At 42.4% G+C, this 19,516-nt stretch overlaps 1 non-coding gene across 1 annotated transcript; it reads left to right on the top strand.

The window, feature by feature from the left end:
• Positions 1 to 556: 556 nt before the first annotated feature.
• On the top strand, positions 557 to 638 carry TRNAS-UGA (transfer RNA serine (anticodon UGA)). The gene has a single exon. It is a non-coding gene; the product is annotated as a tRNA-Ser (tRNA).
• The last annotated feature ends 18,878 nt before the right edge of the window (positions 639 to 19,516 follow it).

The following is a 19,516-nucleotide window of genomic DNA, read 5'->3' as shown; positions in this document are numbered from 1 at the left end:
GTAGTGATAAAGTGATTAGAGTCCTATGGCCAACATAAAGATAGAGCAAAACGTGAGGTGAAAAGCAAAAAGGTTGCTGGTAGGCCACCTTAAGGATGCCACGTCTAACAAAAATGAACTAATGATAACATGAGTAAAACATCAGGATTCTCTACGGCATTTGGTGAGACAAGTGGGCCTTCTTTTATCTTCCATTCAAGCAATCTTTTATGGACCCCTTTATTAAAGAGCTCTTCAAGGATTAAAGATAAGGCACTTACAAAGGAGTTACAAATACTCAGAGATGGTAGACTTCTGTAATATGGGTCGTAGACTAAAAGCAGCGCAAAAACAGAGTGCAACAGGGTCCAAAAAATTGAGTGCCACATGAGAGTTTGCATGCAAGCGTATCCTTTTACAGATCCAGAGATATACTCATGTAATTATTGTTTTTAGGACAGAACGTGCATGAGGAAAAAAACATTATTTTTAAAAAGCGCATTGCAGAATATCAGTACTTTGATGTGGGAACACTTCAAAACTTTCAAACAAAATATTTGCATGCAGCTTACAGTAAGTTGTTGTGGCCGAGTGGTTATGGCGAGGGACTTGAAATCCATTGGCGTCTCCCTGCGCAGGTTCAAGTCCTGCCAACAATGAGATTCTTTTTATTATCAGCTACAATTTCAGGAGTTAACCTTTAGTATTACTTCCATTTCAGTTTTATAAATAGGTGGCTTATTTTTGTGTCACTATTGCCTCTCCACATATTTATTATCGCTACCTCGTTCATGTCTTTGCTACACCTCTCTTCCCACTTTAGCACTGGTGTAAACGCTTCAAATTATTATACCATTGCTCTCTCAATCATACCTGCGCATGCACTTGAAAGTTACTTTACCAATAAGACGCAAAGAGAGAAATAGAACAAAAGTGCTGGCTGGATTGGCAAACACACTTCATAAAACTGCATTTTCTTTTTTATTCTCCCCCGTGTTACATGCTTAACCTCTCCCTATGTAATTTCTCTTAATATGCTGTCCCAGGGAAAGAATTTAATCTACAGGCTCTTTCTGTGTTTTTTTCCTTAGTCTTTCTTTCCCTTTTCTTAGCTGTGTAACTGTTCCTTTACGCACTCTATTTACGCGCCATTAATCTCATTTGAGCTCATTGCTCCCGCTCCTGTTTTCTCCACCTCTCATACTGTCAGTTCTCTCTTTCTCTCTGGTTGGTGGCTAAAATCCAGAGCTTTCGAAGCCCCGTGGTTTCTGGCTCTTGTTGTCAGACTTGAATTGGAAAAGGAACCATATTAACAAGCCTTTACCACTCACACACGGCGGAAGTTTATACTTTAATTCAGTGAGCCAAAAAAAGCGTGTTGTGGGTCCCCAACGAGCCATGGTCCTTGCTTCTTCATGATTTGGAACCAGTCATTAGCCGCAGCTCTGTGCCAAGTGGGTTCCTCTGCTTTGGTGTGCCATCACAGGCCCGCAAGTGTAATGTGTGATCTTTGACTCCTGGCAGTTCACAAGCAGGCGGCCAGGAAACGGTTTCAGCCTATCAACCACTTGAGGAGACGCAGCCTCTGTATGAGGAATGAGGAATGAGGAAGCAATGAATACATCCAGCCTATCACAAGAACAGCCATGAGTGTTCCAAATTATAAATTCTCCATGCTGGTAATTTGTGGGGTTGCTAAATACTTAGGAAAAGGCAATTGCGAACTAAGCTTGTTGTACCAAGTACCGGATAGACAGCTATACTGTGTAACTGTGCCATTTATATGAAATAGCGCCCTATTATTTGATATGTATCTGTTTGTTTATATTCCTCTAGCCTTGTTGTGCTTTTTATTCATTGTGCCTTTTATTCTTAGCTATGCACTCTTAAGAAATTTTTGGTGTATTTATATATGTTTTTACTAATTTTCCTGTTTTTTATTTATGCTGTATTGTATTTACTTTTATGATACCTTGTTATCGAATAAAGTATGTATCAATCAATAAATTCTCCATGTCAGTGTTTGACATTGAGCCCATGTAGATCGCCGTGATCGTACAGTGGTTAGTACTCTGCGTTGTGGCTGCAGCGACCTCGGTTCGAATCCAAGTCACGGCGTTGTGGTTGGCAATGTCACAGCAGTTGGGTTTTGCGTTTACAGAATTAGCAAAAGTACCAGAGGTTTTTGTAAAATGTCTATTAAAAACAGATCCTTTCAAATATTTAAACCATCTAATAACAAATTATTTAAACTCACAAGATTATAAGCCGTAGCTATAATGTATTTAGTGACATCAATTATCGTTCTTGAACCTATTGGGGGTGGAGGGGGAGCGGAGCTCACCCCCCAGGTGCAGTTGAGTGACCTGTGTTGTGGCTCTCTAGAGGGAAAGTACAAATGTTGCTGTCTCCCAGCCCAATCCAGACGTGTATTGGGGCCAAGTTTCAGGCAAATTGAGCAGTAAGTGCAGAGAAATGTTCACTTTCTAAAAGTGGCATTTCTAAAATAGTAAACTTAAATCCAACTTCACCAGTAAGTAGGATTTATCAATAAATAAATAAAGCTACTCCTCTCCGATATGGAATTACGAAATAAAAAGTATAGGGGAATACCCAATGCTAACCTATGAGAGGGGTATACCTCACAGTAGTGAAAAATGAAATAGACTGTTTGGTACTTACAGGACATGAAAACCACCACGGTACATATCTTATCTTTTACTTAGGACTACCTAGGGCCTAACTTAGGCCTAACTTAGGGGTGACTTATATGTAATAAAAGGGGAGTTTAAGGCTTGGCAAGTAGTTTTAAATGCCAAGTCCAAGTGGCAGTACACTGCATAGTACACTGCATACACAGGCACTGCAGTGGCAGGCTTGTGACAGGTTTGAAAGACTACTTGTGTGGGTGGCACAATCAGGCCCTGGGTATATGGTATACCACTTTACAAGTGACTTTCAAGTAAATTAAACCTGTCAGTCAGGTATACAGTCAGGTATACTCCAATTACACACGTTTAGGGAAGAAGCACATGCACTTCAGCACTTTTTAGTAGTGATAAAGTGATCCGAGTCCTAAGGCCAACTAAAAGATACAGCAAAACGTGAGGTGAAAAGCAAAAAGGTTGGGGTAGACCAACTTAAAGATGACAAAAATGAACTAAAGATAACATGAGTAAAACATCAGGTTTCTCTACGGCATTTGGTGATACAAGTGGGCTGCCTTTTATCTTCCATTCAAGCAATCTTTGACGGACCCGTTTATTATAGAGCTCTTCAAGGATTAAAGATAAGGCACTTACAAAGGAGTTTTCAGATTCTCAGAGATGGTAGTGAGGTTCCGTGAGAATAGTAATGACATTTTTGGGTTTGTTCGAATATGGACGATTTTGGTATCTACGAACCGCAAATGACGAGTTTAGTGGGTGTACGCGTTTTCGCTACGCTACTATGTATGGTTCGTCTCATTCCTGGGTGTGTCCATTTTAGATGCGGCATCCATTTTGTCTCTTGCCCTCAAGTAGCCAGCGAACGGACACTGTCCGCTTCGTGACCCTGGGATTCCCAAGCTTTCGCGGAGGACACGTGTTCCTTTGAAGGTGTCTTTATGATGAGGGGGATGACGCGGCAAGGGCAGATGGCTCCGCTCGAGGCTCATCTTGTCGTGCCAGTCTATTGTTTCAGTCATGCATGCATTAGGCACGAATCCTTTGATCCTGCAATCATGCTTCCAATGTTGCTCCCTACACTTTTTTCCAATCTGTTGTTCATCCTTGTTTTTCCATTGCACCTGTTTCTGTCCCTCCTCCTAATTCGTTTATAGCCAGAATGGAATGTGCTTAATGTGGGGATAACGTGCTTTTACAGTTGGGAACCGGCAATGCTGCTGTAATTATGTTCCGGGTTTCTGAAAACAGGAATGCGACCCTTTTGAAGTTTACTGTGGGAACTGAGTTGTAACCTTTTGTTCGCCATGTTGTTCAATGACGAAAATGTGTATAAAAGGAGTGATCCACTTTTGCAATTTGAAGCAGTCTCTCAGAACCTACACGTTGTGTACTTCTTGCGATTTCTGTATCCCTGCAGTAAATAAATACCGATCTTTGACGCCGCAGGAAGTGTCCCGTGTCAACCGATTTAAAGAACATTAAGGAAATGTTACTGTGAAACTGGACAACGTTCACAGTGTTTATTTCTGCCCGCAGCGGCTGCTTCATGTCCGTTGCACCATTCAGGGAGTTCTTTCGTCGGCGCTTTCATGAGGACATGATGAGGAAGCTGGAACCTTTTGGCACATTCCCTGTAAAAGTACAGCATTTTGGCGACTGGTTAATCGATTAGACCTATGTAGCGCTTTAGATCTCATAGCGCTATGGTGGGTGCAGCAGTTACAACTCATGAAATATGGGGTGCAATACACAAGGAGGGGGCAGGTTTGAGTGCACATTGGCTGCAATCGAACTCTTAAGATGATGGGCTGCGTGTATCCATTATCAGCACTCAGTCTTCGCTAAGTGATCTTGTTTGTTTTGTTGTTGTGTTAATGCTTTGCTGCACCCGTTTGACTTACAACGTGCGTTCTCTTTCCACAAACTCGATGTTTGTGTTCCTTTATTTTGAAATGCTTTTAGTATTACTGTTTTGTGACTTAAAGAACATTAAGGAAATGTTACTGTGAAACTGGACAACGTTCACAGTGTTTATTTCTGACCGCAGCGGCTGCTTCATGTCCGTTGCACCATTCAGGGAGTTCTTTCGTCGGCGCTTTCATGAGGACATGATGAGGAAGCTGGAACCTTTTGGCACATTCCCTGTAAAAGTACAGCATTTTGGCGACTGGTTAATCGATTAGACCTATGTAGCGCTTTAGATCTCATAGCGCTATGGTGGGTGCAGCAGTTACAACTCATGAAATATGGGGTGCAACACACAAGGAGGGGGCAGGTTTGAGTGCACATTGGCTGCAATCGAACTCTTAAGATGATGGGCTGTGTGTATCCATTATCAGCACCCAGTCTTCGCTAAGTGATCTTGTTTGTTTTGTTGTTGTGTTAATGCTTTGCTGCACCCGTTTGACTTACAACGTGCGTTCTCTTTCCACAAACTCGATGTTTGTGTTCCTTTATTTTGAGATGCTTCTAATATTACCGTCACACACACAACCACAAACACACACACAACCACACACACAACCACAACCACACACACAACCACAACCACACACACAACCACACAACCACACACACACACAACCACAACCACACACACAACCACAACCACACACACAACCACACACACACAACCACACCCACACACACACAACAACCACACAACCACACACACAACCACACACACACAACCACATACACACAACCACAAACAACCACACACAACCCCACACACAACCACACATGCAACCACACACACAACCACACACACAACCACACGCACAACCACACTTACAACCACACAACCACACCCACACCCACACAACTACACACACAACCACACACACACACACAACCACACACAACCACACACACAACCACAGCCATACACACAACCACACACTCACACACAACCACACACACAACCACACACACAACCACAACCACACACACACAACCACACAAACAACCACAACCACAACCACACCCACAACCACCCACACACCCACACACACAACCACAACCACACACAACCCCTCCCACGACCACACACACACACAGAACCACAACCACACACACACAACTACAATCACAACCACACACACAAACAACCACACACACAACCACAATCACACACACAACCACAACCACACACACAACACACACAACCACACACACAACCACACACACACACAACCACAACCACACACACACAACCACACACACACAACCACACACACAACCATAACCACACACACACACACACACACAAACACAGCGCCACACACAACCACACACAACCACACACACAACACACACAACCACACACACAACCACAACCACACACACACACAACCACACACACAACCACACACACACACCCACACCCACAACCACACCCACAACCACACACACACAACCACAACCACACACACACAACCACACACACACAACCACACACACAACCACACACACACACACACACAACCACACACACAAACACATCCACACACACAACCACACACAACCAAAAACACACACAACCACACACACAACCACACATACAACCACACATACAACCACACACAACCACACACACAACCACACACACAACCACACACACAACCACACACACACACAACCACACCCAACGACACACACAACCACACACATAACCACACACACAACCACACACACACAACCACACACAACCACAAACACAACCACAGTCACAACCACACCCACAACCACACACACACAACCACAACCACACACAACCACACAACCACACCCACAACCACACACACACAACCACAACCACACACACACATAACCACAACCACACACACACACAACCACAACCACACACACACAACCACAACTACACACACAACCACGCACACAACCACACACACAACCACAACCACACACACAACCACACACATATACACAACCAAACCACACAACCACACAACCACACACACAACTACACACACAACCACAACCACACACACAACCACACATACAACCACACACACAACCACACACACAACCACACACACAACCACACACACAACCACACACACACACAACCACACAACCACACACACAACCACACACACACACAACCACAACCCTACACACACAACCACACACACAACCACACACAACCATACATCCACACACACACACACAACCACACCCGCACCCACAACCGCATCCACACACAAGTACAACCATACAGACAACCACAACCACACACACACAAATACACACACAGCCACACACACACACACAATCACAACCATACACACAACCAAACACACAACCACACCTACAACCACACACACAATCACACACACAACCACAACCACAACCACACACACAACCACACACACACAACCACACACACACAACCACACCCAACGACACACACAACCACACACATAACCACACATACAACCACACACACACAACCACACCCAACCACAAACACAACCACAGTCACAACCACAACCACACACACACAACCACAACCACACACAACCACACAACCACACCCACAACCACACACACACACAACCACACACACACAACCACACACACACAACCACAACCACACATGCACACACACACACAACCACAACCACACACACACAACCACAACTACACACACAACCACACACACAACCACAACCACACACACAACCACACACAACCACACACATACACACAACCTAACCACACACACAACCACACACACAACTACACACACAATCACAACCACACACACAACCACACACACACAACCACACACACAACCACACACACACAACCACACACACACAACCACACAACCACACACACAACCACACCCACACACAACCACAACCCCACACACACAACCACACACACAACCACACACAAACATACATCCACACACACACACACAACCACACCTGCACCCACAACCGCATCCACACACAAGTACAACCACACATACAACCACAACCACACACACAACCACACACACAACCACACACACAGCCACACCCAACCGTGCACACACAACCACACACACAACCACACACACAACACACACAACCACAACCACACACTCACACGCAACCACACACACACAACCACACACACACAACCACACACACAGCCACAACCACACACACAACCACACACACAACCACACACAAAACCACACACACAACCACACATACAGCCACACACACAATCACACACACAACCACACACACAACCACACACACACAACCACACACACACACAACCACACACACAAATACACACAACCACACACACACACACACAACCACACACACAACCCCACACACACACACAACCACACACACAACAACACACACACACACACACACAACCACAACCACACACACAATCACACACACAACCACACACACACAACCACACACACAACCACACACAACCACACCCACAACCACACCCACACCCACAACCACACCCACACCCACAACCACACACATACACACAACCACAACCACACACACAACCACAACCACACACTCAACCACAACCACACACAACAACGGTAGAGTATGCTGGTAATGATTAAACAGATGCAAATGAAATCCATTGTCCAGAAAATGAAGACTAAATGTTCATCTTTGCCTCCACACCAGTGATTAAAAGCATTTTCCCCTTTGATTCTTGACACAGACTTGTATGTTTGAAACGTACTTGTTGAAGACTTATGTGTTTGCAACATACTTTCTAACTCACATTTGCTTTTCTCTTCTATGCCTAGTCCATCAGTGGCTGTAGACCACCAAGACCCCTTCTAGTTTCTTGCTCAGCCTCCCATTAATGTGTACATCTCACATACTCTTCCATTTTCCCATCAGGATTAGGACAGAAGAAGTAGAAATAATTAGCCAATCAATAAAGCATTAGAGTTACTTTTAAAATGTTGCCTCAGGATATTCAGTATTATCCTTAGCTTACTCGTGTCATCATCCGAACTATCCAATCTGCTCCAGGCCTACTGCAAAACAAGCATTTGCAACGCAATAGGTCTCGCATTTATGGAACTCTCATAAATGTGATACCTAATGCATTGGAAATGGTTGTTTGTAAAAGCGCACATGTGGTGCTTTAACTTTAATGTCAGCCATACCCTTTTCCTTAGACGAGCCATGCCTAAAGAAAGGGGCAAAGCCGTCATTATAATGAAAGCGCTGTATGGGGCGTTTTTACAAAAAAAAATGTGTGCATCAAGTTGACAAACAAATGCTCCTTTTTGTAAAAACACCTCAATGCCCAGTTTCACTTTAACCCCTTCAGCGCGGCGCGGATTTCCGCGCCGCGCTGAAGATTCCGTGCGCGGGCGGGGCCATGACGGAGCGGTTCCGTCATGCGCACAGCGCAACCGACGCACGTGACGGAACCGCTCCGTCACAAGCGTCGAACGGGTTAATGGCGTCCGCACACCTTTCCTTAGATGCGGGTTGTCTAAGGAACGGGACGCGGCTGCCACTGAAGTGAAAGTGCGACATAGGACAGTTTAACAAAATAAAAAGTGAATAAATACTGAACAAACAAGCATTGGCATAGCCAATAGGTCTCGCCTTTGGGACCTTATAAGTGTTTAGCCATGCAACAGTTGATGTTGTTGCACCAAGTATATTGTGCTTCATAACAAAATACTTATAAGGTCCCAAAAGCGAGACCTATTGGCTATGCCAATGCTTGTTATTATAGGTCACTTTCAGGGTAACTGGATAAATTCCGCTTGAAGATGTCCTGAATGTCATCCAGCTTGCAATGTTTTTTTTGCATTCCATGGCAGACGTAATGCCTGTACAAATGTTTGCAAATGAGGCTGACAGTTTTTCATTTTCGAGCTTCTACATGCAGGAATTCATTTAGTTTTCTGGGGTTCTAAGAACTCCAATTAAAAAAGTGCTACCTCACAACATCAATATCATATTAATTTATATGGGAAAAAAATGCAATTTGTCTTTATCTCTAAGGTAGCTGTTGAAATGTGTCATGGTCTGTTTGTATCTCGACATATCAGTAGCTTTATGGCGTCTGATGCTAATGATTGCTGTGTCTTTCTGTACCTGTCTCTCTCTTACTTTCTTGTCTGCCTAGCTGGTGTCTAGCTGAATGACTAGTTAGCAGAAAGCAGACAGCCACACATATATCTGTCAAATCACTGTTTTTCTTGATCTTCGTCTACCTCTGTTTTAGTGTGTGTGTTTGTCGTTCTGTTTCTCAACTTGTCAGTTGTTGTCTCTCTGTGTATGTTGGTCTGTAGATGCTTTTCTGCTTAAATACCTTAAGCTATGCTTAGCTGTCCAACTACCAGCTAAGCTGCATGCATGTCTTTGTAGGCCATTGTCTAGCTTATCTTTCTTAGTTGCCTATCTTTCTTTCTGTTTCTTTCTTTCTTTCCTTCTTTCTTTCTTTTTCTTTCTGCCTTTCTTTTTTCTTTCTTTCTCTTTTCGGGTCTTTAAATGTTTGTCTTATAGCTGTATTTCAGTCTGCTTAGCTGGCAGCTGGCATAGCCACCCGTCTATCTTAACAGCTGCATGTCTTTTTTACCTCATTCTCTAGCTGCTTGCTTGGGTTTCTCTTTAATCTTTGACGTTTAAATAGGCTGGCAACTTCTGTTATGTCTGGATCGATATAAAGCCGTATGTGCCTTCTTGTCCGTGAGCCCACTGTAGTTCCAGCTGTCATTTCACATCAAGACTCTTCACAACATCCTGCATCATTAGTGGCATAAATATTGCTGGATGCTGTTGTTTTAATATTTACACTTGCCGTTCTTGACTTTATTTTACAATGTATACATTTCACTAAAAATTTACCTGAATTGAAAAAAGATGGCTGAACTGTGGCAGATTGCCCTAAAATGGTGCTGTCAGTAATGCAGACACGTGAGCCTTGTGATGTCATCAGAAGGCCAGATCCGATGCCCAAATTGCAGGGGCGTGCATAGTCTGGGGTCCTCCTCCAGTGGTTTCTGTTTCTTCTGAACGGGGTGCAGACCAGTGGCAGAGGGTTTGAGACCCCCTTTCCTGTGTGTCCTGTGCACCGGGACAGGCCTCTGAAGCGTGGTTAGCCCTGCACAGACATTCACTGTTGCGTAAACAGCAAATGTTATGCATCATGGATGTTATTAACACCACTTTGGATCTTCACCAAATGTGCCTGTATATTTTTACCAGCTGATAAGCCCCTGAGGTTAGAAAGATAAAAGGGAACATGTTTGCACAAAGTTACTAATATTTAATATGAATACGGGGACATATTATCAACGGCCAGCGATAATTATCTTGCCCGTGCTTAGCGGTAATAATCTTATTGCAGGCTATCTCGGGAATTTATCGCCCTGGCAGCGCGTTTCTCCAGGGCGATAAAAATTCCAGAGATAGTGAGGTTATCGCCCTATTTCAGGGAACATCGCTGGTTTTCCAGTGATGTTCCCTGCAAAACGTCGATAACCTTGCTGATACGACCCACAGGGTCGTATCAGCATAATCCACCCCCTATGTTAGGGATGGCTAAGTCAGGATTTTAGCAGACGTTAGATTTTGGCGAAAACTGCAGTTTTCGCCAAAATATAACGTCTGCTAAAATCATGTGGGCTGCCTTGTAAATATCGCGATGTAAATATCAGTGATATTTGCAAGGTAGTCCATCCGGGGTACGCCCAGTACCGCCCACTTTGCAAAGGGAGGCGTTTGGAAAAAGGGTGCTAACATGCGATTATGCATGTTAGCACCCTCTTGTAAAATAGGGCGCTGGTTTTATCTCCGCTTTTTTGGCTTTGTAAGCCGAAAAAGCGGAGATAAAGCCCTTGTAAATATGCCCCACAGTTACTTAAGCCATACATCACTCTTTTTTTTTGTGGAAGTAACATCTGATTTCCTGCTAATATTCTTTGTGACCCCCTGCCATTTCTCATAAGTGAGGTCATGTGTTAATCTAAAAGAAACTGTTTTTGTTTTGATGTTGCATGGTGTTGAAAAACAAACATTTCCCTACCTAATGTCTGTAATAAACATGAAAACATCACCAATGCAAAAAAATAACAAGCACTGGCAAAGCCACTAGGTCTCGCCTTTGGGACCTTATAAGTGTATAGCCATGCAACACTTGATATTGTTGCACCAAGGATATTGTGCTGGATAACTAAACACTTATAAGGTCCCAAAGGCGAGACCTATGCCTATGCTTGTTAGTTTTCCTTGTAGGTTCATGAAATAGAAAAGCCACGCCTCACAGTGAGAACTGTTGTTTATTCTGGTAAATACCAGTGTCTTGTGCTGTCTGAGTGACAATGATTGAACTGGTTTATATTATATGCTGCTAGTGCCATGTAATAGTTGCAGGTGAGCGGCTCTAACCAGGGTCGGACTGGGACAGAACATCGGCCCAGGCACCAAAATTAAAATGGCCCCTTAGTGAATTAGAAACTGAAAAAGAGGCCCTTGTGTGCAAATAGGGCCCATTTTGAACTTGTGAGGGCACGCTGCACAAGTGTTTTGCAAGCAGTGACAAATTGCATGGATTTTATCTTGCTGAAGGCAATATTTGATTTAATAGAGAAATCAACAGTACAAATCAGCCGATAAAACCAGCCCTTCGGGCACCTCCGAATTGCCCTGCAGGCCAGTCAGATACTGGCGAACCCTTACACAGCCTCCGTGTTTTCGTGAGTTTTTATATTGTTTATTGCATTTTAAAAATAATAATCAAATAACAAATGTCGGCACAAAATACAAAATGTGTAAAATATACTATATGAAAGCGCACTTTTTGAAGGGCTGTTTAAATAAAGTGTTCTCTGGTGAGAAAGTTGCGAGCAACATGTTGTCTTTTTCATCTTTGCAGATGGAGACAAGGTTTAGAAGAAAACAAACATTTAAAACACTTTTGTATCATTGTGAGTTCATCGGGGCTTTACAGAATCAGGATGTGGCGGTGACCTCTGTGCTGCACAGGTGAGGCGGGTAGTGGCCACGAGAGGTGTAGGAAAAGGCACACGGCTTACGTATGTAGACAGACTGGAGGGCATATTAACAAGGAACAGGGAAAATTAACGCTAAGGGCGCTTAGCGTAAATTTTATAACGCCCGCTATCGCTGGATAATATCGCCTGGTATCGCGTTATTAACAATGCTAACCGCCTAGGCGATAAAAAATCCAGCGATAGCGGCATTTTGGGAGGTTATCGCTGGTATTGCAGCGATAAAACTACAAGGATAGGGATATCATTGTTGATAGCCCATAGTGGATTTATCCATGTAATCCACCTCCCATTGGATTACATGGCTACATCTGAAAATTAGCAGACGTAAAAAAGCAGCATTAACCGTGGTTAGCGCTGCTATTTTTGTCTCTAACAGGGTTAGCGTGAAGCTTGATAATTGGAGAAATGTCGCTTAGCGACATTTCTCCTAATATTTTTCTCTGGAACGCCCACTTTGCATCTCATTAGAGATGCAAAGGGAAGCGTAGAGAAAAAGGATGCTAACTTGCGATTTTGCATGTTTGCACCCTGTTGTTAAAAGGGCAATATTTTTATCTCCGCTTCTTTGGCTTTTAAAGCCAAAAAAGCGAAGATAAAGCCCTTGTTAATATGCTCCTCTGTCACATTCTTGTTTACGTTTTGTACTTTCACGTATGTATATCACTTACTCCATCGGTGTATCGTATACATACTGTAATAAATGCATAATGCATGAATACATATGTATGTGTGCGGATATACGCATTCTAAGGCTTGTCATTTTTCCATTTCTGTATCAGGTTTTCTGTGTTCTCCATTTTCTTTGCGGATTCAAAACTGTGCACTACTTTGCATTTACGCCAAGAAACAGAGTGTGAGCCAGCATCGCAAATTAGGCTCTGTGGCTTAGTTGGTTAAAGCACCTGAATAGTAAACAGCGAGAGCCTGAGTTTGAATCTCAGCAGTACCTTTCCCTTTTGACGCATATTCCCGACAGACTAAAGAAAACCTGTTTTTAACAAAAGACAAATAAATTATTTTCTTATCCCTGATGTTGCTGCTACAATCATCCACCTGCACACATAATCCTTTCAAGCTAAACAAGCATTGAAAATGCAATAGGTCTCGCCTTTAACTAAGTTAGAGCAATTTGCTTTGCTAACTGTATTGTATAGCAAAGCAAATGGTTTTAACTTAATAAAAGGCGAGACCTGTTGCATTTTTAATTCTTGTTTTATGAGCAGTCCCATGAGAATTGTGTCTTTTTCTTTTGTGCATATTTGTATAGCGCGAATTTGACCCGAAGGTATTGGAGCGCTTCACATGAGCACCGTATTTACATTACACATTCAGGCACGGGACGATTAAGTGATTTGCCCAGAATTACAGGATGTGGACGCGACCTCGTGGCTCGAACCCTGGTTTCCAGTACCAAAGTCGCCAGTCTTGCCGACGGACCACATCCTCTTCTCCAATATCTGTTGTATGAACTACACACCTCTTGCAAAATTAAAGCAACATTGTTACATCTTTGAATATTTTGTTGGCTCATTCTCTGCTTATTTTTTTTTAGACTAATCATTAATCTTCTGAAGCTTTTCCACACGTTTGGTAAAATCTACCTCAAAAAGGTATGCAAAGTGGAGTGGTGTGGCTCACTGGTTAGAGGCAGCAGACCCGGAAGCAGAGGACGGCCCGGGACCAGGCTTCAATTCCCGATGCGCCAGGGTCGTGGACCAGGGCCAGCTGACTTGATAATTCTCGTCTCGGTGCCTACTCACACTCGGCAACTCTGGGCATTAGCTTGCCTCATCTCCACAACGACCCCTCACATTCGCCAGGGATGCCTGGTTTCACCATGGAGATACCCGGGAGGGACCATCTCACAGGGATAGCCAGGACGGGTTCCCCAGTGGTCTACAGCACCAGGACGCCTCAGGGCAGCAGTGCGCTTTACAAGATGCATACATTTACAAAGTGTGCGCACTCCCGTTTCAGACGAGCTTCGATGAAATAAAGCAGCTTAATTTAAATTCATACCTTTTTACACTTGCACTTTTACTGCTCATCAACGGATTTAGGGAGACAATACGAGCGAGAAGCATAGGGACGAGTTAGCAGTACAATCACTCAATGGTAGATTGAACACGTGCTGAGAAGTGGGGAAGTGGCATATATAGTCAGGAATGTGGCGGTGAGAAGTGCAGCTGGGAGCAGCAGCTGTAGTTTCAGGGATGGGATAACAACAGGAGCTCAGAGGTGGATTTGAAGGGTACAGGGGTGGTAAAGAACCCAGCGGGCACAGGGGTGGGCAAAAATAACACAAGTAACATCCTCGATCTGCAAGATCCAAACTCTAATGGACTTGCCTTGACAAGCAAATGGAAAGAGCAGCATTTCAATAGAGCTCAAAATTCATAGAATGAAATTCTTTGCTCTCAGATTACCAAACTGGATTCCACATAGGAAGAGGACCTGAATTACACCTAGTGGCAATGTGGCATGACCTAAAAAAGGATTTGCGACTATTTCACCGTGTGGTATACACCCACTCCCTCGTGCCAGTGTATGCCATTTGGAGATTGACACTTAAAAAAAAAAAAAATCAACAAAACACATTGTTAGCGGTCGATCAAAACGGTCCGGTTGACTTATGCCTCTAAGCTTCTCCAATATAAAACATGCCGTGCACAACCTACGGCCAAATATGTCCATAGTCGGTAATAGCCTGTACTGCATTTGCAGGAATGTGATAGTATCACCATCAAACCAGCCGATAAAGGCGGGGGAGTCGTAATTTTTGACTCCACAGACTATGAAGCAAGAATGAGGGACCTCCTCGATGTTAGGGAGCATTATCAACCGATCCGCTTAACAGCAATAGAAGAATTAAAGAAAGATGTGGCATCCCTTTTAAAGCTAGGGAGAGAAGAGGGTTGGATCTGCGAGAATGAATATAACTTTTTATTAAATACACACCCAACAATACCGGCAATCTATTGACTACCTAAAATCCATAAAAATATCAACAATCCACCCATAAGGCCTATTGTCAGCAGTGTGGGCTCAATGTTAGAGCCCCTCAGCAGATATGTGGACCATTTTTTAAAACCTATAGTACAAAAACAAAGATCTTATATCAAGGATATGGCTCACGCAATTTCCATATTTGAAGGACAGGGCTTTAACAGGGTGACCCAAATTTTGGTCACCCTAGACATTGAAGCCCTATATACCAATATTCACCAAGATGATACCATTGGGGTAATTTCAACCATTCTTGATTGTGAAGACCTGGCAGGAGCCAATAAAAGCTTCATTGTGTCCTGTATTGAAATGGTACCTAAAAACAATGTTTTTATTTAAGGAAGATTCATACATTCAGGTCAAAGGGACCAGCATGGGGGCTACCGGTGCTCCAAGCCTAGCGTGTCTCTATGTAGGGAATTTTGAGCAGAAACATGTTTTTAATGAGATGGCCCCATATTTTGAAAATATTTCCTGCTGGCACCGTTTCATAGACAATTTCATTTTTGTTTGGAACGGTGCCAGTCAGGAATTGGAATCTTTTTTAGAGTGGATTAACTTGGGTGATCCAAACCTCAAATTCACGGCACATTACAGCAATTCAGATGTGGAGTTTTTAGATATAAGAACTAAAAATGTGGTAGATGTTCTACACGTTGAGCTTTTTCCAAAGCCCACGGACAAGAACACTTTACTTGCCTATGGCAGCAATCACCCGCGATCTCAGAAAGACAATATTCCCTTTGGGGAGTTTCTGAGACTACGACGAAATTGTACCTCGCTTTCTGATTTCCATCATCATGCGGAAGTTTTAACGAAGAAATTAAAAGCCAGAGGGTACCCAGGCAAGTTAATTAAACATTCATTAAAAAGGGCAAGATTTTACAATCGTGATTGCTTACTAGAGACCAATAAAAATAAGAATGACAAGACAAGTGGGAGAATTGTTTTTGTCTCACAGTTTTCAAATATGAGCAATCAAATAAAAAATATAGTGAACAGGAATTGGAAAATTTTAAACTAGGAATCAAACAATAGATTAGACAAACCGCTATTCTCTTTCAGACGTAATAAAACCATCCGCAATTCCTTAGTGAACACATACAAACACACATATGAAACTCAGACAACAGTAACAGGAGAGAAAGCAAGTGGCAACCATAAATGTGGTATGTGTTCTGTTTGTTCACAGTGTATTGAAGCCAAAAGCCTAACACCCAATAACAAAAAAGTATGGGCTAAATCTTTGAATAACTGTCGCAGCAAAAATGTCATTTATCTTTTAATCTGTCCATGCGGACTTGTATATGTAGGAGAGACAAGCAGAGAACTACGTATTCGTTTGCTGGAACATAAGTCAGCTATTAGGACAAAAAAAGAAAATGCTCCACTTACAGATCACTATTTGAAATTGAACCATGATTGTAATCAATTTCAATGGTTCATTTTGGAGAAGGTGACAATAAATAGAAGAGGAGGGGATCTGAATACAAAAAGGAAAAAACTAGAACAATGGTTTTTGTGCCATTTGAACACAGTGGATGTGGGACTTAATTCTAAGGAAGATTGGATGAGTATAATTGTGACATAACTATAATGTCGCATTTTAGGATATGCAAGTAGGCAACATAATATTCAGAGATAAAGTTAGATGCTACAGGAGGTTGGAGGTCGAACCAATAGCTTGACATCTGGAAAAGTATAGATCTTGGGTATCTTAGTCTTTCCCTTCTGTAAAGGTGTGATAGGAAATAAATTATGGATCTAAGTTAGGAAGAGACATAGGAGTGTCTCCCACTCTGCTAACCATAGTGATATTTGATACAGTTTTGTCCGAGAGTTACCAATAAAGTTTGATAAGAATTGAAGCAAAAATGGTGGGGCAGATGAGCGGAGAGGGTGTAAGCGAGGAGTGGAACTTAATATTCACTGGTCTGTTTCATTGGAGAATCGAGTACCAATAATTGTGTTCTTTCCCCCGTTTTTGGGGCATATGCGATATTCGATCTCAAACATAAGATATTTTACACTTTGTACTAGGATAAATATATATATATATATATCGCGGGGCCAGTTAGACATATCATCACGTGCCCACATAGACATATCAAAACAAACAGAGTCAGCACATGTTAAATGAGACCAGAAACACTAGAATACGTGCCGCCCAGTTTTAAAAGAAATTACAATTATTTTTTCAAAGAAGCGGTGACTATATTCGAATGTAGGAGAGTGATGAGCAATGGTCATATAAAAAACAATTGATTTAAAAATATTAAAACACTAGCCCGATGAACATCACGTGCATGCAAGGACCAATAGGAGATGCGCTTAGTGGGGCCAAATAGAAGCATATGGTAGTGATCAGCGTAATAGACACCGGAGAAACCCTTCCGCATTCACATAACACGCTTCACGCCAGAAGGTAAGATGAGGATTACTCCAAATAGCGGGCGAGCGGACCGTTTTTATTTTATTTTGTAAGTTTGATCTCTATATACTAATCAATAATGAGGGAGAGAGATTTAACACTTATTTGTACTTTGTAACTCTTTAATCTTAGGAAAAGGCGGTGAAAGAAATAGGGAGGATCGTCACGGACCTCCATATTCCCCTGAGACATTTAGTAAATAAAGCGATGTACGCACGAACAGGAACGGCATTAATTTTAAGGTAGGCATGAACTTAAGATATTCTGAGAAAAGGATGGTAGAGTTAATAACGGCAAACATGGGAAGGGGTTCACCGATTGTCTGTGTATTATAGATTGCAAAGACACGCAGAGAGCTCGGATACGGCTCATAACCGCTAATCGAGGAAGTGGGAACAGACTCATATTGTGCGAGATCAATGAAGGGTAAAGCAAGATTACATACAGGTGAGAACTCTTCAAAATAGACAATAGAAGTCCCATAAATGTAAATGAGATGTTGAGGTAATACTAAGTGATACACACTAAACAATGTTCGAATAGTAATGTGGGTAGGTGAATATACAATAAGGGCAAGATATGGATTGTAGGCATTTAATGAGATAATTTATGAGCAGCAGAAAATGGATACCATGGGCAATATGCAGAAGATGAGGGGTGCCTTAATATGACTTTGAGGGATCCCCATTGAAAGATAGGAAGCGCCATCTTTGAGATTACAAAATAAAAAAACATAATCAGGATAAGACAAAAGACTATGCTTAGCAATTGGAAATTGGATATAGGATGTAAAACAATTAGATCAATAAATGACAAAGGGAGTGATACGTCAATACATTAGAGTCTAGTAGAAAATGATGCAATCAGACTAAGGAAGAATAAAGTTGGGTGATTGTATATATATTTATTTTAATACAGGACTGAAAAATTGAATATTAGAATTGAGAAAACATCTATCAATTGTCTTGATAAAGATGGTGGTATAAATCGAAACGCGTCGACGCATTGGAAAGCACACTCAAACGGACTGGTACAGACCTGTAGAGATAAATGAGCTAGACATTTCACAAGCTGTATAATTAAGACTGTGGGTCGGATGATGTGCAATATATGACAAAGTGTATTGTCTTTTTATGTTGTTGTTTTCTCTGTTATGCGGGTTCATAATGGGGTGTCAGTGATTGTGTTATTTACTGTGCAATAATTTATCCTCCCCCCCGGTTCCCCCCTCCCCTTCCTATTTGCTTCTTGTCTTGATCTTGTGAAGATTATATGTCTTTAATAGTCCAAGGAAGGGACTGCAATAGGGGATGCTTTTAATATGATGAAACATATGTTTTGTATAAAATAAATGTGGAAAGATTTTTATGTTAATGAGTT

Source organism: Triturus cristatus, chromosome 12, assembly GCF_964204655.1.
Source record: "Triturus cristatus chromosome 12, aTriCri1.1, whole genome shotgun sequence".
In the NCBI taxonomy this organism is placed as follows: domain Eukaryota; kingdom Metazoa; phylum Chordata; class Amphibia; order Caudata; family Salamandridae; genus Triturus; species Triturus cristatus.
The sequence above is the reverse complement of the archived record's forward strand: the minus strand, read 5'-3'. Positions and strand labels throughout refer to the sequence as shown.